The 24,863-nt window shown below is 46.7% G+C and overlaps 1 long non-coding RNA gene across 2 annotated transcripts in view; it reads left to right on the forward strand.

The window, feature by feature from the left end:
• LOC144821796 (uncharacterized) overlaps positions 1–24,863 on the forward strand; it is a 239,786-nt gene that overhangs the window by 192,081 nt on the left and 22,842 nt on the right. The window contains exon 5 of one of the 2 annotated variants that reach the window (XR_013608446.1): positions 3,253–3,423. The exons of the other annotated variant lie outside the window; for it this stretch is intronic. This is a non-coding gene — a long non-coding RNA (uncharacterized LOC144821796). Of the gene's footprint in view, positions 1–3,252; positions 3,424–24,863 lie in introns of those variants that run through there. 2 annotated transcript variants of the gene reach the window in all.

Here is a 24,863-nt window from a genome sequence, read left to right on the forward strand (position 1 = left end):
CCCCTTATGGTCATTTGCCCCTTCGCTTTCGCCTCCCCTTGTCTCTCGATCCTACCGAGAGACAAGATGGCGGCCGCTACGGACTGTTTGGAATGTTCACAGACGCCGGAGAACCAATCAGCTTCGCTTCACAAAGCTCCGTTGCGCGAAAAGTACGCGTAGCGGAGCGCTGCCCAGTCCGCGGTTACAGATATATATCTTTTTTTGAACCTTAATTTCTCAAAATCCACTGAAGCACATATATTGAGACCTACAAAAGGCACATCGGGCTACCAGTCCCTACGATTTTGCCAAGTTTCGTGCAAATCCATTCAGCCGTTCGGGCTAAAAGTGAGGCCAACCGCCCTATGGAAATTAACATAGGAAAAACGCGTTTTGGGACCCCCCTTTTTTCTCGGCCCCCCCTTGATGAACCCCCCCAACATTTTCAGGGGCTGCTCAGAAACAAAATGTGCCATTTTCCTGAAAATTTCAGCCAATTCCGTCCACAAACGCCAAAGTTATTAGACATAGAATTTTCAAAAAACCCATAGAGAAAAAATCCTAACTATATATACCTACTGGCGACCGCCAGTAGGTAATATATATATATATATATATATATATATATATAAGAAACATAAAAATAAGATGCAGCACTGGGTTCTCTACTGATAACAAGTGAGTAAATCAGAATTTGTTGTTCGGATGATTTTAGGTGAATATTTTAAAGTTCCAAAACTCCACACTTAGAAGAATTTCCAAGGGAAACCAGTCAAGGGAAACCAGTCAATGTTAGCCTATGGAAGGAAATTCAAGTCACTGGTAAGTATGGTTAGAATTACTTTTCAAAATCAGTGCAGGGCTCATATGTAGCACTGAGGTCTCTCCTAATAACAGGTGAGTAAATCGGAATTCGTAGTACATCGAGTAAGCCCCACAGAGCTGCGTAGCAGAGAGATGTAAAAAGGGGCACGGCCTGCACCACTTCTCTGCAATGCAGCAAAGTGGCGCTTCCTGGAAGCACCTGATGGGCTACTTGGCCCCCATGGTCGCTCAGGTTTGATGTAGAATTTTTTTCCCAACTTAAAACGCGCCACAGGGCGTATTTGCACACATCATGTCAAGCCCCGTACCCTCCCTTCACAACTGTGTAAATGCGCCAAGTTGAGAGATTAAGTCCCCTTCAATCCTAAGGGTTCCTAGGGTCAAACTAGCCCACAACATACTTCCAGTAAGCGCAACAGAGCTGCGTTACATAGGGGTGTAAAAAGGGGCATGGCCTCTGAACACCTGTCTGCAATGCAGCTCCCTGGCGCATACTGGAGATTCCTGTTGGGCTATTTGATCCTCAGGGACCCTCAGTATTGAAAAAGAATGTATTTCACAACTTAAAACACACCACGGGCGCGGTTGCACAGTGCTGAAGGCAGGGGGCCTGGCCTGAGGTGATATGTCTGCAAACAGTGTGGCGCGTCTTAAGTTAGAGAATTAATTCCTCCTCAATTCTGTGTGTCCCTGGGGGCCAACTAGGCCACCAGGTACCTCCAGTATGCGCCAGGAGGCTGCATTGCAGAGAGGTGTTTAAAGTCCACGCCCCTTTTTACAACACTCTGCAATTTCAGCGATTTAGGCGTACGCAGTTGTATATACCCTGTCTTATTGCATTTTCATATTTTTTTCCACTAGAAGGACAATTTTTAGAATCACCAAATGTCCGTCGCTCCCACATCTGTAGCATAGTAGTGGAGTATTTATTTTTTCATAGTTTGTACCCTTAAATTTACCATCTTATTTTGAAAACCTTTCCTTCTCTGTTTTTTTAGGGCTTGCGCCTTCGTTGCAGTGCACATCATTGTCGTGCAGCGAGAGCCTTTTTGTATAGGGTTTTGAAAGCTGACCACACGCTCATGCATGGGAGTCTGAGTGTACAGGAGCGGGCAAACACCTCTAGGCAGTAGGATTGGATGGAGTACAGCAGTCTGGGTGTGCAGGAACGGGCAGTCACCTCTGAGCAGTGGGAGTGGATGGGGTGCAGCAGTCTGGGTACGCAGGAATGGACTGTCACCTCCCGGCAGTGGGAGTGGATGGGGTGCAGCAGTCTGGGTGCACAGGAACGGGCACTCACCTCCGGGCAGTGGGAGTGGATGGGGTGCAGCCATCTGGGTGCGCAGGAGCGGGCACTCACCTCCGGGCAGTGGGAGTGGATGGGGTACAGCAATCTGGGTGCGCAGGAATGGGAAGTCACCGCTGGACAGTGGGAGAAAAAGAGCACGCAGACTCCTCCTTGCAGTGGGAGTTGATGGGGTGCAGCAGCCTGGATGTGCAGAGGCGAAACGGAGAATTATGCATGTACAGTTGTATGTACTCTGCAATTACTAATTCTATACTATCTTTCAGAACACTAAACTTGAGGGTACACTATTTTAAAGACTAATTTTAAATCAAGGCTGACTTCAATGCTGTCCGTAGTGTTGACCCAAAGCTGAATTCAAGTTATGAACACTACTGTCTGCAGTGCAGCTCGAAGGCATTAGTTTAAAGACCAGCTGTACCGTAAGGTTGGCCTGAGCCAGCAGGCACTGCTGTCCTACAGACACCTCTTCAGCACGGTGCTGCGGGAGGGGTGGGATGCATCAGCCAGAGTGCGCACGTGCGAATAAGCGATGTTGCTTTGCGTAATGATGTGATCTCTGACCCCATTCAGTCACATCTCTGTCTCATTTTAAAGACCAGCTGTAACGCAAGGTAGGCTTGAGCCTACGTGCAGCGCTGCCCTACAGACACCTGTTGAGGGTGGTTCTGCGGCAGGGGTGGGGTGCATCACCATGAGTGCGCAGGTGCAAAAAAGCGATGTTGCCGTCCGTAATGATGTGATCTCTGACCTCATTCAGTAACATCAGTCTCATTTTAAGGACCTGCTGGACCGTACTGTAGACCTGAGCCAACGGACAGCGCTGCCCTACAGACACGTGGCGTTGGCTACTAGGTGCACATGCACACAGGCTACCGCCACTGCATTACACGCAAACATTATGCTTCTAGCATGCACTCTAGTCCTTTCTATGTAAACCTTGCCATAACATAATATTACGTAACCTTGTGTGTTCACGTGCACTCCCACTCCTCTTTGAACCACAATTACCACTAACAGTTGGTTGATCGTACTACAAAAACGAAGGATGCACTCAACTCCTATTTCCTATCAAGCTTAAAATAAACCTTCATTTACCTCCAGACATTTCCACCATTAAATTATTTCTCTCTTTACAGAAATTCCCGTGATTGGCTGAAGACGGGCTGAGCTGGAGCTCTCCCCGCAATGATGCCCTGAATATTCTAACACCTACCTTCCATGGCAATATCAAGACACTGTTCCATTGTGAAGACCTGGTCTACCAAACAAACGTTCCCCGGACTCAAAGCTTGCACCAACACGTCGTGGGACACACCAGTGGTGGCAGGTGAGCAGTGAAGCCTCAGTGTGCAAGACCTACAATTGAGCACAGTGCGGGGGAAGGGGTTGGGGTGCACAGGTGCATGCAAGCGATTTCCCCGTAGCTAATAATGTAGGACTACATTATCAAAGAACGGCGATAACATTATCACCACTTTAGCGACAGGAAACTGCTGCTGAAGCGACGATAATGGGTTGATAATATGCCCTTGTGAATTCCCATAGATTCCCAGGTTCACACCAAAACCTGAGCTTCTAAGGGAATTCACAAAGGCATATTATGAACCCCTTATCGCCGCTTTAGAGGCAATTTCCTATAATATTATCGCCCTTCCTTCATATTATGGCCCATAATCTCTGGCTTCATGTATTTAATTTTAAGGACTTCTTAAACCACACTCTTTCTCGCAGACCCCAGCGTCCTAGACAAACGGGTGACGGAGGGTAAATACTGAGGGCTGAGTGCAATAGGCCGACGCTCTGTCTCCTCCTCCCTCTCTTCTTTTAACTCTCCCTCCCCTTCTCTCTTCTACCCACTGCCCCTCCCTTCCATTTTCACTATGGTACTTTCATTCGAACTAGCTTTCTTTACCTCTTCCACATAGCACACATACTTATGTTTCATTTTTGTCTTGCAGGTTTCCTACGCTGCTTCCACTGGAGTCCAACCCACGTTTTTTTTTAAATACTGTTCTGTTAGAGTTACATTTCTATTTATTTATGTTTTAATAAAGGTTACTTTTTTTAAATAAATAACTGAGTGTATAGGTCTTCTTTTCTGACAACACTTGACTATTATTTATTGTGATAATCATCTGTTTATAGAAGTTTTTAAGGACATTATTTAATATTAGAGTGCTCTTACAAAACATAATCTAACTAACTGTTAGACAAATGAAGCCTGGGTAATTGTACAACTGCAAAAGTTCTATGAGTGTATCACTTTATAACGGTAAACAGACATAATATCGACTACAAAATATCGAATGGACATAGTATCGAGTTTAAAATATAGACTGGACAAAATATCGAATTGACAGAATATAGACATCAAAAATATCGTTTTTAAGGTAAGTAATATAATATTGAATGTTAAAAATATAGAAAGTTAAAATATCGAAGTATATAATATAGGTTATTAAAATTATCGAATTTTTAATAGTATCAAAGTTTTTATAGTGTTTTTTATGTTATTATATGTGTGAAAATTGTGTATTTATGTTATAATTAATTTTAAATAATGAAATTTGTTTTTTTTATTTTTGCGCAATTTAATTCTGTAGCGGGTTGTGGGTTTATAGGGGAATAGGGTGGGAAGTAATTTAATTATAATTAATTAAATATGTGAATTTATTTATTGGTATTCATTTTTAATTAATTGTTAAATAATTTATATTTGGTAATTAATTAAATTTTAATTGGAAATTAATTTTAATTGATTAATTGATAATGATGTTAATTTTACTAATTTATTTTCTGTAGCGGGTTGTGGGTTTATAGGGGAATTGGGTGGGAAGTTTTTTAATTATAATTAATTAAATAATTCAATTTATTTAATTGTATTTAATTTGAATTAATTGTTAAATAATTTATATATGACGTATTTAATTTTCCTACTGTTGCACTCTCTGGAGTGGGAATAGTAATTTTTACCCCTACGCTATCCAACGCTTTCCCTATTGTTGCACTCTTTGGAGTGGGAATAGTAATTTTAACCCCTATGCTATCCAATGCTTTCCCTACTGTTGCACTCTTTGGAGTGGGAATAGTAATTTTAACCCCTATGCTATCCAACGCTTTCCCTACTGTTGCACTCTTTGGAGTGGGAATAGTAATTGTTACCCCTACGCTATCCAATGCTTTCCCTACTGTTGCACTCACTGGAGTGGGAATAGTAATTTTTACCCCTACGCTATACAACGCTTTCCCTACTGTTGCACCCACTGGAGTGGGAATAGTAATTTTTACCTCTACGCTATCCAACGCTTTTCCTACTGTTGCACTCACTGGAGTGGGAATAGTAATTGTTACCCCTACGCTATCCAACGCTTTCCCTACTGTTGCACCCACTGGAGTGGGAATAATAATTTTTACCTCTACGCTATCCAACGCTTTCCCTACTGTTGCACTCTTTGGAGTGGGAATCGTAATTTTAACCCCTACGCTATCCAATGCTTTCCCTACTGTTGCACTCTTTGGAGTGGGAATAGTAATTTTAACCCCTATGCTATCCAATGCTTTCCCTACTGTTGCACTCTTTGGAGTGGGAATAGTAATTTTTACCCCTACGCTATCCAACGCTTTCCCTACTGTTGCACTCACTGGAGTGGTAATAGTAATTTTTACCCCTACGCTATCCAACGCATTCCCTACTGTTGCACCCACTGGAGTGGGAATAGTAATTTTTACCCCTACGCTATCCAATGCTTTCCCTACTGTTGCAGTCTCTGGAGTGGGAATAGTAATTTTTACACTTCCGCTGTCCTACGGTAATAATATTGATTAATATTTAATTATATTATGTTACTATATATATATATGTTTTAACAAATATGATTGTAAAATATTTTTTTATAACTTTCATTAATTATTTAATTATTATAAGGTAATTTAAGTATTTTTATATTTTTTTTGAAAACCTTTATTGATATCAAAAGAAGACAAATCGAGGCCCACAACCAAGCCAGCCGGCCGCAGTGTATAAAACAGTCAGGAGTCATCAGGCAAATAGTACAAATTCAATCCATACAAAGCAGAGGCCGTACAATCGCAATAGGGGAGAAGAAATAAAGAAACTAAAGGGCCAAAACACAGGAGTAAATAAGGCTTAATTTTACAATAAGGGGAGAGGACATATGACAGGCACACTTGCAATACGGAGGCATCCGACATCCCGTAATCAACCTCAACAGTAAGAAGGGGGCATGGGGCAAAATATCAGGGGGACAACACAATGCAGTCAAGAAATCAGGATATGTGAGACACAGTCTGCCCCTGAGCATTATCCTCGTAACACGCCCACCACCCGGGACACTACCAAGCCAGAACAGAGGGATCGGAAGACAATGCATGAAAACCCACCCGTCACAGTACCCTCTGGGACGCAGGAAGGAAAAAGGGAAGGGGGACTAGGTAGGGGGGGGGAAGAGGAAGGGAAAGGAAAATGGAGGGAAGAAAAACCAAACAATAAAAGGGGATAAGGAAATATGAAAAAAGAAGGTAAAAGACACGCCGACACGGCTCCCCGTGGTGGGAGGACAGGAGACAAAAGGATTAGCGGTCCAAGTGGGGCATGGCAATCGGATGGAAGGACAGCCGAAATGTAGCAGGAGGAGTAACGATGCCATACCCCCACCCGAAACACCCCATAGGAGGTCGGGACAGACGCGGCCTCACGAAAAAGAGATACAAAAGGGCCATAGAACCAGAAGACAAACAAAAAATAGAACCCAACCCACCCGTCCCACCCTGCACCCCTGTAGAAGGCTACGGCCTACCCTTCAAACAGCGTGCCTGTCGCCCTAAACTAGAACCCGAAATATAGCAAGAAGAAAGAGAGAAAAACGAGACAAAAAGGCCACAAAGGCGGAGAAAGAAAACAGGAGGGAGGAGCAGAATAACTATAATACAAACGGTAGGCCACAGCCCTCCGCCCAACCCGACAAGTACAATCAAAAACAGACCAGGACGACACCCCATCACACGCCACAAAATATTAGGAGAAGGGGACCTTCCACCCTTCTACGCTCAGAGACAATTGTGCAACGAAATCGCATACCGAGAATCAAGCAGAAGTCGTACATTTCACCCCCAGCCCTTCCGAGCGACAAACCCCACCCACCACATGGCAATGTACAACCACATACTAAATATGAAGTCAGCATATAATCGAGTGGAATGGTGACTAGCATAGTTACGTGGGGGGTAGAAAGATCAACAAGTGAGCAGTAGTCCAAATTGAAAGTATCGATGCATCAACAATCGAAGCACGAGCCATGAGAAACAGGAGTTCAGTTGCGCCACTGGAGCGGGCGAGGTGGTCCCAATTTTAAACACAGGCAAAGTCATCGAAGCAGGCGTAGGAGGAAGTCCGTCCATAATTCCAGGCAACAATGTCGAACAGGGTCACAGTACAGCATCCGAGTCCCCGGGGTCCGAACCTTGAAAAGCAGGGCGCCCCAAAGTCACCAGCACACTACACGATCTTCGATCAGTGGTGGAGACACTCAGGTCAATCGAGGGGGGTGAGGCAATGGAGGCATCGAAACAAGAGGGCGACAAGAATGGCGGCTGATCGTGGCGGACCCACCGAGACGCCCAGGGCGAGGGAAGCGTGCAGGGATCTGAGGGCTTCCAGGATATCTCTGACTGTCGGCTCACGCCCACCAGATCTGATCCCCACACAATCAAGCAACTCGGGCCCGCCGCCACAGGGTGACTCTCGTTCCAGAGGGCCGGCCGCCATTTCGTGAATCAGCCCAATCGCCGCCCACGAGGACCCCCGGAAATAACAGTTCTCAAATGTAGGACTTTACAAGCGCCGGGGGTCCCAGCAAGGGCGGCTTCGATGCCAAAAGGATGTCCGCCCAAACGGGTCTCCGCCCGCACCAGCACCGGCGCCCCAAACAAGCGGAGTCCGGGCCCCGAGGACCAGGGCCGCCGGACAAAGCAGCGGCGGGGGGACCCCCTCTCAGAATCAGGTCCCGGGGCTTCTCACCCACGTCGGCCACGCGACCACCAGGGCAGGTCCGGGTCAGGATCGCCGGGATCTTCGCACATCGGCTCCCAACACTGGTTCTCGCTCTCAGCCGGGGCCGAGAGCCGTCGGATCCCACCGGCCAGGTCCCGGTCCAAGTCTCGCAGAGGCCCCGATCTCTCGGAGGCCAGAACTCCGGAGCCACTGCACGTCGAGACCCCGGGGTCAGATGGTAAGTACAAACAAGCCGTAATGTTTCCAATTCCCCAAAAGTGTGCCGTCCCGGGACAGGATAAAAGACAGGATAGGCAGTCAGGATGGAGGGCTGCGGGAGCCGAGCTAAAGGGCGACCATCACGGCCGCGAGCTAGGCTCCTCTCCCCTAATTTAAGTATTTTTAAGTATATTTTAGTAATTAATTTTTAATATTAATTTAATTTAACATTGTTTTTAATAAAGTCGATATTTTTATAAACTATATTTTTGTAAACAATAGTTTTTTACTCGATATTTTTGTACTTACCTGTTTGTAGATGCAAAGTCGATATTCTGTCTGTCGATATTTTGTCAACGATATTTTTGATAGTCGATATTATGTCCCTCGATATTATGTCATTGATCCCTTTATAACACCATAAGTACTGCCCGTGTGATTACAGAACAAATAAGGCACTGCCTAGGACCACCGAGGCATCAGGGACTGCAGAGGACCACCCTGCATATTTAAATAAAGACCCGGAATATGACGATCCCTGAACTTAAGTTGGCCTCGAACTCCCCGAACACTTATTAAACAATACCCGGGAAGGTGGCTCTCTCCTAGACTGCAAAACGTCTCTGTACCATTCCACACCCAATTCACATGTGACATTAAGACAATACTTAATTTGTAAAAGAATAAGTGCCGGGGCTCAAAGTTTTACTAAGAAGAGAATGTTTGGTGCTACTGAATGTCAGCGTGCCGAATACCAAGCTGCCAGGCTTGGACAGGCCTATAGGGCAATCAAGTAGTGATGGGCTGCTCTGACATGTCAGAGGATGGGCCATTTGTTTGGGCTGTTTGTGGGCGTATTTTATGGTCTACTGGGCTGGAATTTACTGTGGATTTCCCTGGTATTGAACCAAACATTATCTACAGCGAACTCAAATTCACGAGGACTTCCATATCTTAAAAGTACTTATACAGCGCTCTTTACAAATTCAAAGATGCCTCAATTTGCATACATTGGTTTATTTTTTAGCTGACTAATTCACTAATGAGGGCAAATTTTGCTTTGGTGCCTGCACATATTTTCTGTCCCAATCCGACCCTAAATTCTGCATATTCTTGATTCCACTTCATGCCATTTTTAGTACTGAGTTGTATGACGGGAAGTGTAATACCCTGGCTGACTCTTTACCAGCTCTTCTAGCTTTTCAGAGGTGCTAGCTGTATAGCAAGCTGTCATATTTCCCCAGGGGCCTCTGGATGACAGAGGGGAAAGCAAACAGAGAAAACAGAGCACTGTGTACACTAGGAGCAAAAGGAGTACACAACTCTTCGAATTAACCTCACGAGAGGGCAAGAGCAGCAGGCACTGGCGTTAGAAAACCCCATGTACAATTTGCCTGCTCGGTGCTTGTCAGTGGGCAATTCTTTATTGATCCCACTTACTAAATACTTTGTGGCTATGTAAGCGGGAGACAGGATTGTGGACATTCCAAAACTCAGAGAAGTAGACAGGGCCATCTCCACCCCAACCCTGCTCTGCTCCCTTTCTGAAAATGCTTTTATTTTCCAAAATACCCAAAAAATAGCTCTACAGTTAGTGCCTGTTAAGAAAACAAAATCAATACTTACTTACTGAAATTTGGTTTAAAACAGAGGCCTGCTGCTGCGTTACACGCTGCTTGCTTGTTTAGTCGACAAAGCGTTGCAGCTGCGCAATAAGCTGGGGAAGTGAAATGTGGGGACACTGCTCTGCATTGGTCTGACTCGGGAGGCAACACTTCACGATTCAACACAGTCAAGGAGAAACAGGGTGGGCTTCAAACCCATTTTCAACCAGTCATTAGTAGCTACTAATATTGCTGTTATGCTGAGGCAGAGACTTCACCCGTGCAGTTTCTGGCAGTGGGCGGGTGTCCTCCATGTGCCTCCAAATATAAATATCTTATACACCAATCCCAATCAGGCAACACAGAACCTAGGCAGGAATAGATTTACATGTGATATCAGCTCTTCGCCAGGAGACAGTGTGACCTTAGGGAGCTGATATTACATGTAGACCCGGCCTTGGGAAATGAATGTCGGTGCTAAGCACCGGTAAGCACCGACACAAATTAAGGACTACGAGTTCAATGAGCCGAGGACCCTGGCATGACATCCACCTCCCTGTGTGGAAACGCAATCGGGTTTTCATTTTGAAAGACACAGCAGGTTGCCCTGCTCTCTCTTTCAAAATCCAAACCACAGTTTGCTATGACAGGGCGGGAGCCACGAGGCTCCCACCCTGCCATAGCAAGCAGAAGTATCCTGGGGCTTGGCACCCCGAGACTCTGCAGGAGCTGGCCCTGGGGGGTGGCAGACCCCAGGGCCCTCGAGGGCTCCAGGAGGGAGGCCACACGCCCCCTCCCACAATGTACAAAGCCCCGGGGTGGTGGTTCCCTGGGCTTGGGGGTGCCTTTGAGCTCCCCCACCCATTTACTAGTGAAGACCCAGGGGTGGCGGTCCCCAGAGCTGGGGTGGCATTTGAGCCCCCCACCCATCTTTCTTGTAGCCCCGGAAGGTTCATAAAATCCCCGGGGGGTAGCGGTCACCAGGACTGGGGGGACCCTTTCGGCCCCCATTACATTAAATATTTTTGCCCCCGGGATTTGGCCAACCCGGGAGCTAATTAATAAAGAAGCACTGGAGCCCGCTCTTTGTGTTTTTTTACAGCAGAATTTGCACACCCTGCACGGATTTTGACGTTTAAAAAAGAAAAAAACTTCCCAGCCCCCTTTTTACATTTTGCGAATTTGTTGCACTGATTTTTTGTGCCTCGGTTATAAAGAAGCACAAAATGGCTGCCAACACTTCCAGGTTTGGAGTGTTGACAGCCAGTTGACAGCCAATTAGCATGCAGCTCGTGATCGGGAGGGTGCGCACAGAGTGCGCGGATCCACCGCGGCCATAGCTATATAAGTGATTTTACTTTAAATTTTCCCAGCAACTGCTGAACGGATTTACACCATTTAACAAAAAGGCACGAGCCTGAACCAAGGGCTACCTCTTTGCCAAATTTGGTGTAATTTCGTTCAGCAGTTCGAGCTGTAGCTGCGACTAAAGGTTTCTATTGAAAACACGCTTTTGGACCCCCCTTTTTTCTCGGCCCCTGCTTGAGGAATCACCTCCAGACTTTCAGGATAGTAACGGACCAGAGCTGGCCATATGTTTTGAAAATGTCGCAACTATTCGTCGACGGGGGACAAAGTTATTCCAAATAGAATGTTGCCGATCTCCTATGGAAAATAGGTCCTAACTATAACTACCTACTGGCAACCGCCATTAGGTAATATATGTAAAACCTATCTATAGTATGTATTTATAGTTAGGAACTAGTTTCCATAGGAACAGTGTTTTTTGACATGCCTATATCGTTGGGGCTGGTTGATTCCCCAAACATTTGATACTCACTTCACCTGCTTTCTGGAAAGTTTTGGGGTGATCTATCAAGAAAAAGGGGGGGGGTCCCAAAACATGTTTTCCTACTTGTTAATTTCCTCAGAGAATTTGAACATAACTACAACCCAAACGGCTGAACGGAATTACACTAAATTTGGCAAAGAGCTAACCCCTGGTCCAGAAAGTGTACTTTTTAGGCCGACCCTCGACAGTGCTTGCTCTGTCTGCTAGGCCTGCTGCAACTCTTCTGTGGATTTTTGGCACACTGACGATTGCCATTGGTTGTTTCCGGTGGTAATCGGAAATGCTGGCTTTTTATTGGTGAATTTGTTTAAATGCCCCTCCTTTGTGTGCTTAGTTCCCTCCCTGTCAATTTCTCTAAGAGAGATTTTTGATCCACCATCACACTGTACAGCGTGTACTAGCCCCTCCTCCTTCCTCCTCTATGAGCCTTGCAGCCCTACACACAGTTCGGTTCCCTCCCATGTCACTGCTCCCAGCTTCGTAAGTGTCAGGTCCTGGAATCCTCAGAATCGTACGATGCTTAAATGGGTTTCACCTCCCGACAGCCCCATGGTCTGAGTAAAACAACAGACGCAATGGAGTGATCAGGCGAGGGAAGGAAAGGAAGGGGACATCAGGGAGGAAGACCTGTAACGAGAACAAGGCACTATGAGACAAAAACACACACTACATCTATCATAAACATTCTTAGCTGTACATAGATGTTTGGGCATGTAGCATTGTGGGAATGAGCAATACCTGTAAAGAAAAATAACGTAGCAATGCCTGGCAATCTGGAATTCCGAGGAATACAGCCAAAAGTCACCAAATGGGTTTGATATGATCTCTTCAACAGGGGGGAAAGGGTGGCATACCAAAGCTAGCCAGGCTGAAGCTCAATCACCCCTGCGGCGTGAAATAAATAAAGTACGGGAAATTATCTTCTCGTCATGATTTCAAAGAATAACACAAATCTCCAGGTTGAATGCACCATAGGAGAATCCAAACATACGGATCATCAGAAGCGTTTATAATCAAATGCTGTGCCCAAATAATATGATGCACATGAAGAGCAGAGATACATATCCTCGTAAATGAATTCCTCTAAAATCAGGAAAAGTACAGTGTAAAATAGTTACGAGTCAAGGGTAATTGTAACATCGCTAAAGCTTCAAGCACTTTCTAACTGCTGAATATATAAAACCGTCTCTGTGCCCTTCTAAACCTCAGAAGGTCGAATTGCAGTGTTAGAGCTCAAAGCAGCACACAGTAATAAGTTCCGCTCCTCCAGAAATCCCGCAAGAACCCATGAGTCGGTTCATTCAACGGGACTACTCTCTACGTCAGAAATAACATGCAGTCCCGCAAGAACCCACCGGAGGTTCGGCCAACGGCACTGCAGCGAGAACAATAAAGAAACTCAGGGAATATCAGCAATAACAGGCAGTCCCGCAAGAACCTACCAGAGGTTCGGCCAACGGAACTGCCGCAACAATAACCAGGAAACTCAAGGAATACAGGATCACAATAGGGAGATGCTAGGAGCATCCATCTCCTTCAGGATAAAAGGAAAGTTGATGCAAGCACCCCTACCAGTCCTTGATCGGTGGCGGCGGCGGTCTAGAATCAACGGCACTGCGTTGATTTCCGGCATCAAACTTGAACAGAGGCGCGCTGACGTCACGGGCGCCTCTGTTCATTGCAGCTTGGGGATTGTAGTTCCTTTCGTCGTGCATGACGCACGCGATTCATGTATCAGGGCAGTGTTCCTGGCTGGCCCCCAGCATGGGATGCAACAGTAAGTGCTTCTTGTTCACACAGCATGTTTTATTGTTGGCATGCCTTGTAGTGAGAAGTGTTTGTGTTTTATTTACTTTCCTCACGGATGCCATACTCATTGTTTACTTTAGGTGGCCGTGTTTATAATTTATTTCACCCTTTCTTTGTTGTACACTGTATTTATTGTATGAGACTTAATGCTCTCTTGAGAGCAAGGTGAGGAGTAAAGTGATTTCCAACCAATGGAAAAAGTCATTTTGAGGAGTGATGTGGGAGGTTTGCAGTTTGCACAGGGTTAGGGCATCCCTTCGTGCACACCTAGTGCCTAGAGCTGATGCTATGAGACAGTGGACCATGGTGTTCCTCCATGGTGCTACAGATGTTTCTAGAATGTGAGTTTTTCTGGGTCTCCTGCGCTCTCTTCCATCCCAGCAGCACGTGCAGAATCTCCCAGCAATGTAGGGACCTGCAGCTTCTCCCTGCAGGAAGCTGGATCCGGCATGGGTCACCATCCTCTTGAGATGTGCAATGCCATTGTAATGTACTGACCTGCACCCGCTCCCAAGGATGCACATGAGTATATGAATCTACAAGCAGTATGTCTGGCACGAGATGTAGCTTCACGGCCTTGGGGCATGTATACTATTATTTAAGTGCACAGAGTGACTGAACACAGCACTGTCCTGTTAGGGTGATGTGCTGTTGTATCCAGATTCATACCCAGGCACCGTGTTTAGACGGGGATGGCCACTGGTAGTAAATACCTCATTAGGCTCTATATGTCTAACCTGCCCCCTCCCTCATCTCTAGCCCTGGTGTTCCTGAATGAATGAATACTTGATTGATTTTTGTTTGTTTAATGGAGTTTGTGTGGTTGGTGGAGGCACAGCTGTCCTCCCCCGCCCTGGGAACATATGATACCCAGTGTTCTCATCTCTTGTTACACAAGAGGTATTTCCATTGCTGCAGGCCCTCCGGCAGTCGCCATCAGTAGTACATTTCTAGAGTTGTATATAGTGTTTGGTTTTGGGGGTTATTCTGTCCTTAAAGTGCTTTCCTATGTGTCAGGTTAAGCAAGTTGCATTACGCGTTTGCCCAGGATCACACTGTGTTGCAAAAATCTAATGTGAACATAAAGATGGAAGCTCCAGTCTGTTGGTTACATAAAGATAGGTAAGAACATCGCTTAACACTTGAGCCTTCCTCTTCTTTTAGTCCTCTAGCAAGTCAGCCATCAATCTCAGAGGGAAAAGAACCACCCCAGAACTGGTCTGGAGTGACCACAATGAGTGGTTGCTCATTTCCATGGCTAAACTTTTGGGGAGGGCACAGAAGCTTTGTACAGGGAATGAAAGTTTGTTGCCATCCTGGATTTAGGTAGAGTGGAACACTGTGGGGTTGTTTGCAGTAGGGCACACAGGAAATCCTACAAAAGTAAGTATTATTACTCCTGTGAACTTTGACACCCATTGTTTAGGGGGTAGCCTGGAGTTGTCCTCACCCGCAGTCTGATCCCAGACATCAGTACCCTCTTTAGAACACTTTCTGGGCTGGACATCCTATCTGTGACATGAGAAGAGCCGAGAAGACTGAATCTGCTTCTCCTTTTTGTACCCCGGACAAAGAAATAGACTCTAAGTGTCATAAGGCTGACTTCCCGTTCAAGCTACAGGGACACAACAAGCTACAAGAGGTCTTTCCTGCAATTTTCCAGCTGGACCTGCCCTGGGTACTGTTGCTGGCCTCGGAAGAATTGAGTCTTTACCCCCAAGTGTTGGTCCCAAGGTCCTGCACCCCTGGCTGGTGTCAAACTGTATTTCTGCCTAACAGTTCCTGACCCAAGAGACATAGAAATCTTTTGGCTCCAAAGACCTCTGGCGAACCGGGGCCAACCTGCCTTGCTGATCTGATGAAGGTGCATTGCAAATGGGCCCCAGATTCAGGTTACTTCCGCTCTGAGCTTTTCCCAGCAGCAGATTCGATTCAGCTGGACCTCATAGAGAGGTTCTCTGGTTTGTGGAGACCTCCTCTGCTGCAGCCTGCAACCTTGCTCTACTGGAAGAATCTGAGCTACAAAAAAGCTACTAAGTCCGAAGGTAGACGTCTTCACTGGGTGAAGGCACACAGAGTATCCAGCTGGTGAGCGACCTTCCGTGAATGGGAAATTCCAATTTCTCCCACTCTGAGGCAGCCTGCCAAAGTCAACGGCTTCACCAAGATGCTATTTATTGGCTATCAAATGATGTTGAGCCCTCTTTGGCCACAGTCTACTCCCTAGTCCGAAGGTAAAACTTGCAACAGCTTTCTGTACCTGTAGGTAATTGGCTACTGGTTGACGTGGGTGAAATGCTACTCAAGCAGCAACCACAATTCTTGTCAGGGTGAAACACAAGCAAACCCCAAATTAACCTTTGTTCGACCCTCTGGTAGCTTGGCACAAATGCAGTGAGGTTTAACTTAGAGACAATGTGCAAATTATTTATGCAGCACTTCAAATAGTAATAAGTAAAATTGTATAAAATATTTGAGGCCAAAATAAAAAAAAATCCAATCAGTATAACCGGAGATATGCAATGTAAAGATTTAAGTACAAATAATGCTAAAAAGCACAAAGCGCTTTATAACAATATAGCAATAACTGTGGTCGCACCAGACCGGGACAAAGTCACAAGATCAGGCTGACCAGGATGGGGTATGGGGTAGATAAAGCGACTAATTTAGGCCCACTGGAAAAAGTACCTGAAATGTGTGGCATTGCTTTTGTAGGCTTCGTGTCATCCAGTGTCAGTCCTGTGGGGCTGCAAGGGCCATGTTGCAAAGTCATGCATTGGTTGCTTTGGTCTGATGACACTGGCAGCTGAGGGAGAGGCTTGGCAAGGCTTTGCATCACTTGACATCTATTTCTTTGAGGCTAGCTGCTGTGTGGGGAGACTCTCAGGGACTATCGTTGCTCTGCATAGGTTCTGATGAAGCTTGTAGCGCAGTGAGGATTTGTATGTATTCATGTTGCTTCATGCCAATTTTGGTGAAGATCATTATTGGGCTGGAAAGGCACCTCTATCCCCTACTTCCAAGGATCCAGGAAAAGAGAGGCACCACTTGGGGGCTTTGAACTCACAGCAAGCAGAGTCCAGGTGCCGGTCTCAAGAGAGTAGAGCCTTTTCTGTTCCAATCAATCAATCAATCATGAAATTTATAGACCGCACTACTCACCCGCGAGGGTCCCAAGGCACTTGGAAGGGGGGGTCTGCTACTGCTCGAAAAGCCAGGTCTTGAGGTGCTTCCTGAAGGCTAGATGGTCTTGGGTCAATCGTAGGTGGGTGGGAGGGTGTTCCACTTCTTGGCCGCTAGGTAGGTGAAGGATCTTCCTCCGGTGGTGGTTCTGCGGATCCGTGGAACGGTGGCGAGGGCGCGGCTGGTGGAGCGGAGCTGGAGGGTGGGTGTGTAGAACGAGAGGCGGTTGTTGAGGTATTCGGGACCCGTGTTGTGGAGAGCTTTGTGTGCGTGGGTGAGGAGTCTGAACGTGATCCTCTTGCTGACGGGGAGCCAGTGTAGGTCTCTCAGGTGGGCGGAGATGTGGCTGTGTCGGGTGATGTCCAGGACGAGTCGTGTAGACGCATTTTGTATGCGCTGGAGTCTTTTCTGAAGTTTGGCATTGGTCCCAGCATAGAGAGCGTTCCCGTAGTCCAACCGGCTGGTGACGAGGGCCTGGGTGACCGACTTCCTGGTCCCAGTGGGGATCTTTCGGAGCATGCGGAGGGTGTCGAAGCAGGAGGAGGCGACGGCGTTGACTTGCTTGGTCATCGTGAGGGAGGAGTCGAGGATGAAACCCAGGTTGCGTGCGTGGTCCGTGGGCTTGGGGGGTGCCCAGAGCCAGGGGCCACCAGGAGTCGTCCCAGGCGGAGATGGATGGGCCGAGGATGAGGACTTCCATCTTGTCTGAGTTCAGTTTCAACCGGCTGAGCTTCATCCATTCTGCGACGTCTTTCATTCCTTCCTGGAAGCTGGCCTTGGCGGTGGTGGGGTCGTTGGTGAGGGAGAGAATTAGTTGGGTATCATCGTCGTAGGAGATGATGTTGAGGTTGTGCTTGCGTGCGATGGCTGCGAGGGGGCTCATGTAGGCATTGAAGAGGGTGGGGCTGAGCGAGGAGCCTTGGGGTACGCCGCAGATGATCTTGGTGGCTGCTGCGTGGAAGGGCGGGAGACGGACTCTTTGGGTTCTATCGGAGAGGAAGGAGGTGATACATTCCAGTGACTTTCCTTGGATTCTGGCGTGGTGGAGACGGGTTGTCAGGGTGCGGTGGCAGACCGTGTCGAAAGCAGCCGATAGGTCGAGGAGGATGAGGGCGGCGGTTTCCCCGTTGTCCAGCAGGGTCCTGATGTCGTCGGTGGCTGCGATAAGGGCGGTCTCGGTGCAGTGGTTCGCTCGGAATCTGGACTGTGATAGGTCGAGGGAGCGTTCGTCTCGAGGAAGTCGGTCAGCTGCTTGTTGACGGTTTTCTCGATGACTTTTGCGGGGAAGGGGAGGAGCGAGATGGGGCGGAAGTTCTTGAGGTCGGTGGGGTTTGCGGTGGGTTTCTTCAGGAGGGCGTTGATCTCTGCGTGCTTCCAGCTCTCCGGAGAGGTGGCGGATGCGAGGGAGTTGTTGATGATGTCTCGGAGTTGGGGTGCGATGATGGAGTCCGCTTTGTTGAAGATGTGGTGCAGACAGGGGTCGGTTGGGGAGCCGGAGTGGATGGTGTTCATCGTGTGGGTGGTGTCTTCCGTGCTGACGGGGGTCCAGGTGCGGAGGGTGGTGGGGGGGCGCTGGTTCGGTGGTAGGGTCTGTGGTCGGAGGGCCGAAGCTGTCGTGTATATCGACGATCTTGCGGTGGAAGAACGTGGCGAGGGAGTTGCAGAGGTCTTGTGATGGCGTGATGGCGTTGTTGCTGGCGTTGCGGTTGGAGAGCTCTTTCACGATGGTGAAGAGTTCCTTGCTGTTGTGAGCGTTGTTGTCCAGCTGTTCTTTGAAGGAAGGCACCGATTGGGAGGCCAGTCAAACAGCCGTTCTAGTCTCTCTGGTGGTCCTGGGTTCTAGATGCAGGTCCAGTCCTGCTCAGTCATGCAGTGGCAAAGCAGCGCAGCAGTTTTTCTCAGCCTTCCACAGGGCCAGAGGTGTACTGAAGAGTTGGGTGTTAGGTTCCACTATATATCTTTGGTGCCAGCTTTAAAATAGGAGGAATGTTTTGAGGGTTCACCACCACATGTGTTTGGAATTTCCTCCCTCATTGCCCTGAACCCAGCTTGTCTGGGGGAACAAAACACGAGTGTGAAATTCTTTCTGAGTGTGCCGATGCAGAATCTTTGCGATGTTCAAGTGTGGTACGAGACAGCTCCACCCTCCCATCATGTCAGGGATAGCTCATTCTGCCAATTTCTATTCCTCTTTGTCTCACTGTCGAGGAGTAAAACACAAAGGCCAATTGCCAGCTACAATTAGTTATGGGACCCAGGATGCAGGCACCAAACGGGTAGGACAAGAAAATGCCAACTTTCTGAAAGTGACATTTTCGGAGTTGTGATTAAAAATCTGACTTTGCCTTTGAAGAGAGTTTTAAATTACAATTCTTTATTATTTTATTTTTTATTTTAAGACTTAAATCGCGCAAAACGAATCATCCCCAGAGGGATCTCTCGGCGTGTTTGGCAGCAAAATGCACATGGCTAATCCAGGAGTTGCGACTTTAAAATCAACCAAGTTTTTAGTAGCTTCTTAAAATGTTTCAGGCTGGGGCAAGTACACAGCTCGTCCGGCAAGTGATTCCAATTGAGAGGGGCTAGATAAGAAAATGCGCGTCCTCCTATTTTTGTTTTCTTTATACTCAACATTCCTACTGGCTTCCAATTGAAAGTTATCACTTATGAAATGCAATAAGGTAACACAATATATTCCTAGGGGAGAGGTAGACCTTGCGGTAGTGAAAAATGAAAGTAGTAGTTTTTCACTACCATGACATGTAAAACTTAAAAGTACATGTGCAACTTTTTAAATACCCGCACCCTGCCCTTCTGGGTTGTATAGGGCCTACCTTAGGGATGACATATATATATATATATATATATATATATTACCTACTGGCGGTCGCCAGTAGGTATATATAGTTAGGATTTTTTCTCTATGGGATTTTTGAAAATTCTATGTCTAATAACTTTGGCGTTTGTGGACGGAATTGGCTGGAATGTTCAGGAAAATGGAACATTTTGTTTCTGAGCAGCCCCTAAAAATTTTGGGGGGTTCGTCAAGGGGGGGCCGAGAAAAAAGGGGGGTCCCAAAACGCGTTTTTCCCATGTTAATTTCCATAGGGCGGTTGGCCTCACTTTTAGCCCGAACGGCTGAATGGATTTGCATGAAACTTGGCAAAATTGTAGGGACTGTTAGCCCGATGTGCCTTTGCTAGGTCTCAATATATGTGCTCCAGTGGATTTTGATAAATTAACGTTAAAAAAAATATATATATCTGTAACAGCGCTCCGGGTAGCGCTCCGGTTTGCGTACTTGACGCGTAACGGAACTTCGCGAAGCGAAGCTGATTGGCTCTCCGGTGTCTGTCAACATTCTAAACAGTCCGGAGCGGCCGCCATCTTGTCTCTCGGTAGGATCGAGGGACAAGAGGAGGCCAAAACAAAGGGGGAAATGACCATAAGGGGGCATAGTAGATCCTCCCTGACCCCCTAGGTTTGATGTGGAGGCTTTAAAAGGGCCCCGCGGGGCAAAAACAAAAAAAAACGTTTTTTTTGCGTGGGGAGCGCCCGGTACGCTTTTGTGCAATGGGCGGTGGTAATCTAAATGATGAGGGGGGGGGGGGCAGCGTTCAAAGCACATCAGCGTGCATAAACACGAAAATGTTTTTATCTACCACGTACTTGACTTATCTCTCTGAGATGCATTCCCTTGTGTCTCGGCAATGGTAGTCTGTTCATTACATAGATCGCCTGAGGGCGGTAGTACAGACCGCGCGTAGGAAAGGGTCAAAAGCCAGGGGTATAGGAGTATGTAACAAGCGAGCCATTTAATTGAAAAAAATAAACGTGACAAACGGTTGCAGGATCAGTGAAGGTTGATTTTTTATTCGAAAGTATAACAGGATCAGTTACAATAAAATCGTCCATACGCACACCAAGGGCGAGTATCATGGGTAACATTACTTCGAAGCTTTACCACGTACTTGACATTTTAAAGCTTTTGATATTTGCTATTAAAAAACCATTGAAATTCACTGAAAAAACCATAGGTTATAGACCATATAAAGTTAGGAATTAGCATTTACAAAACCTTGAAAATTCACTGAAAAAAAACCATAGGTTATAGACCATATATAGTTAGGAATTAGCATTTAAAAAACCTTATTTTACTCACACAAAACCATTGAAATTCCATATATAGTTAGTTGCACTAACTATATATCGCGCACCCGCAATCCACTGCTGATGATGTCACATATTACATCATTCATGACATGGTCAGTGACATCACTGATGACATCACTGATGACATCTCAAATGACATCACTGATGACATCACTGATGACATCTCATTTGACATCAATGACCACATCACTGATGATATCATTCATGTGACAATACAATGCATCTCCTCACATTTTAATATAACCTCTGTTACACCCAGTGTTAAATACAGAGTATAATTTTTGAAACCATTGACACACCAATACTAGTTACTACATACGCACTCACTGATTCCTACGTCTACACACACATTCACTCATTCACCCATACAATCATTCATACATACAATCACTCATCTTTACAACACTATCATATGCACTCATACACCTATACAGACACTCACACTCTGCCACTCATCCATGGAGTTACTCACATACCTAGTCAGTCCTGTAAAGAATCAATCACACTTCCATTTTCTAATCTATACAGTTAAACATAGAGCACCTTACATTTTCAAACATATACTAACACATACTTACTCTCTTATACAATCATTGATACAAGTACACATTGATCTGCACAGAGTCACACACCTCACAGCCAGCCACACACACACTCAGTCTCCCATACAAATACTTGGGCAATCAATCAATAACCCATATAGTTACTCATATAGCTACTGATCAACACATGCAGAACCACTGACGTATAGTTCCCGTAAAAAGGGCCAGATTGGGGGGGCCAGATTGGGGGACATCAGTCGTCTTACCTGTGCTTTCTTTCTCAGCCAATTAAGTTCCATCATTTTACAGAAAGGAGAGGTAGTAGTGTGGCAAAATACGGTCGTTTTGCTTCTGATAATTTGTTCGAACCCTGTCAAGTTTAAGCCAATTATACATATACCGAGGAGGTACAGTGTCGTTACTTATTTAAAAGAGGGCAAGGGGCCTTCAGCGAGGAAGAAAGAAAGAAATAGAGAGAGAGAGAGAGAGAGAGAGAGAGAGAGAGGGAGAGAGAGAGAGAGAGAGATAGAGAGAGAGAGAGAGAGAGACCTGCGCATCAAGTAGGCTATTTGGTACACGTACGACATAAAACGAGGGAGAGAGAGAGACAAACGTGTACGATAATAGGCTACTTGGTGCACACACAACATAGAGCAACACGGGTCAGGTTTACGTACAAGAACACAAGCTGAGGGAAAACATAAATTCAACGTTCACGTACACACAAATACCGGATAGGGTGTGACAGTACATACATCAAACGCAGAAATCTAAGACGAAGACACAGAGCTATTTTGGGTAAGGGGACCTTTCTTTTCCTTTCCTTTTTCTATGCGTGCTGCGTATTTTCAGTATTGTCCGTAATTCTTTTGGGGGGGGTCGGACTTTTCACTCCCCTCCCTTTCTGGGCAATTTTGTTGGAGGCCTCATTTCAAAAAAATACTTACTCCTCTTTTTCCGGTCGGACATTAGTCCAGTCGTGCGTATACTCACGGTGGAGCCTTCCAACCTCTGGGCAGGCGGTGATCACAAACCGGGACAGAGGAGGGGTATCGGTCGGGCGTTCAGTGGTACACCTCTTATTTTTTTTATGTGGTGAATCTAAAACATGCCAATATCCCCAACTCCTGGACTGAGGGAGAGTTGTTTCTTCAGACGAGGAGTTACCATATTCGGGCTTATTTCCCCATCCCCTTGATCGGTAGACCAGCATTTCAGTCATACAAAAGACGTTCTCTCCAACGACCCGGGCATATGGAATACATACACATTCATACCATACAATCAGGGCACATACGCACAGTCACACCATACAATTTTTCACGTTCCCAGTGATGGTCTGCACTCCATGCAATATCTCACAGCGCTTGTCTATGTCTTTCCCTACATGGAGCACGATGCGGTCCATGTCCACTCCATTCTTCAGTCGGAACTCCGATGTAACCTACAGAGGAGAAAAGAAAGGGGGGGATACAGCATTCAGAGCATGTCAGCACGCGCAAACACGAAAAAGCTTCTACTTACCATGTTTCAGACTAGCTGCAGGAACGTGTGATACAACAGATCTTGGCTATCCCTTTCGCATTATTTTTCTGTGTAACATATCCTCCCCTTCTTATGATGCCAAAAAAGGTTTCATTTTGTTTGTCTATAAATTCGAGTTCCCTCTTCGTGTATTTGTTTCTCAATTAGTCGTATTTTATGGGACAAAATACCACACCTTACATTCGGCAGATACCTTAAGCTACGGTCGACCATTTTCTAACAATTCTGGAAACAGGGCAGGTGTGACGGATACAAATTTCAATCAATCCAAAATTCAGGCAAAGGGTCTGCATTATCTGTCTTCTATTGTTTGGGAATAACAGCCATTATTCAAAAACCCTACCAACCTAGACGATTGTTATGACGCTGATTCCATACTTCCTTCGAAAACTCTATATTGCAAAAATGTCAGTATACAAATACGGGCCTACAACCACGTGGGCCGGCCACGGAGAAAACTGGAATCGTATATGATGAGGGGACATTTACACTGTAGAAAAACGTAACGGGCGGGCCATTAGGTTGCAGGAATTAAGGTGTCTAACAGTTGCGGAATCGGTGGACGTTAATTTTATAATCAAAGTACGACAGGACCAGTTACAATGAAATTATCTAGATATACATTTGCGGGCAAGTACCATGAGTAACGTTAATTCGAACTTTCAATAGTACAGTAATCAATAATACATCAGAACTTAATATCAATAGGGATGTCCAAATGTTCAATCAGTACCCGTCCCCGCCCGCCATGTGCTCCAAAACTGCATACATATCTCGTGATATCAAGGCTTAGCAACCAGTACACATCAAGGAGTTGCGAGTCTCATTTATACCGGCGCCATTTTGGGCGAGGCCGGGCAGGTCCAGAATATAGTCAAAATGTCTCCACCAACCAGCGGTCGGACCAGAACCCCTTTCAGCAGTCCAAAAAGTTCCGTTAAATGACAACAGAAGGGACAGGCAACAAGAACCATCAGTCAAAGAGGGGAGGGCAAGTTCTTCCCTACCGGCTCACATTGGGGCTCCACCGGAACTGATCGAATTGGTAGTCTACAGTGTTTCTGGATGTTTCAGATTGAAGCTGGCATCAGCATGAGAGCACCACCATCCCGTGGCTACGTCGTGGCCATTCCGCGAGCAATCATGGCAGTCGCTCCCCACCGGAAGCCTGCGGGAGTCGGGGGCCCCGGTGACTCTTGTAGAATCTTCAAGGCTGAGGGGACGCTTTCGGGAATGGGGCCCATGCCCTAGCAGTCAAGCGTCCGAGTTCCAGGGTTGCCCAGAGCCATCCTTGCAGGCCAGGCCCAAGTCTGTGGAGCCGACCGCCATTTTGTGAGCTCCGTGGCAGCCGCCTGACGCTGTACCGCAAGAGTGGGTGCAATTCAGCCGGATGGCAGGTGAGACGCTGTAGCCGCAAGAGCAGGCGAAACTCAACCGGCCGAGTGAGGCACTGTGCCGCAAGAGCGGGTGAGACTCAGCTGGCCGAGCGAGGCACTGTGCTGCAAGAGCGGGCGCAACTCAGCTGGCCGAGTGAAGCGCTGGGGTGCAGCTGAGGAACCTCCACCTGGGGAGGTGGGGGAGGCTCGTTCGCGCCGCCTCTCCCTCCCAGTGCACCCCACGCCGTCTCCTGGTGCAGGTATATGTGATGGCCGGACCAGGCAATAAGAGGGGGGGGTCATCAGCAAGGCATTCACCCCCCCCACCCGTGGCTCGCTGGATGCCACCTCAGGGTGGACGAATGGGAAGGCCAGTACAACAACATCGTGGCCGTAGTGCTTCCGGGCCATCCACCCAACGACCTCTTCGGCCG

Source organism: Lissotriton helveticus, chromosome 2_2 (genome assembly GCF_964261635.1).
Source record: "Lissotriton helveticus chromosome 2_2, aLisHel1.1, whole genome shotgun sequence".
Classification (NCBI taxonomy): Eukaryota; Metazoa; Chordata; class Amphibia; order Caudata; family Salamandridae; genus Lissotriton; species Lissotriton helveticus.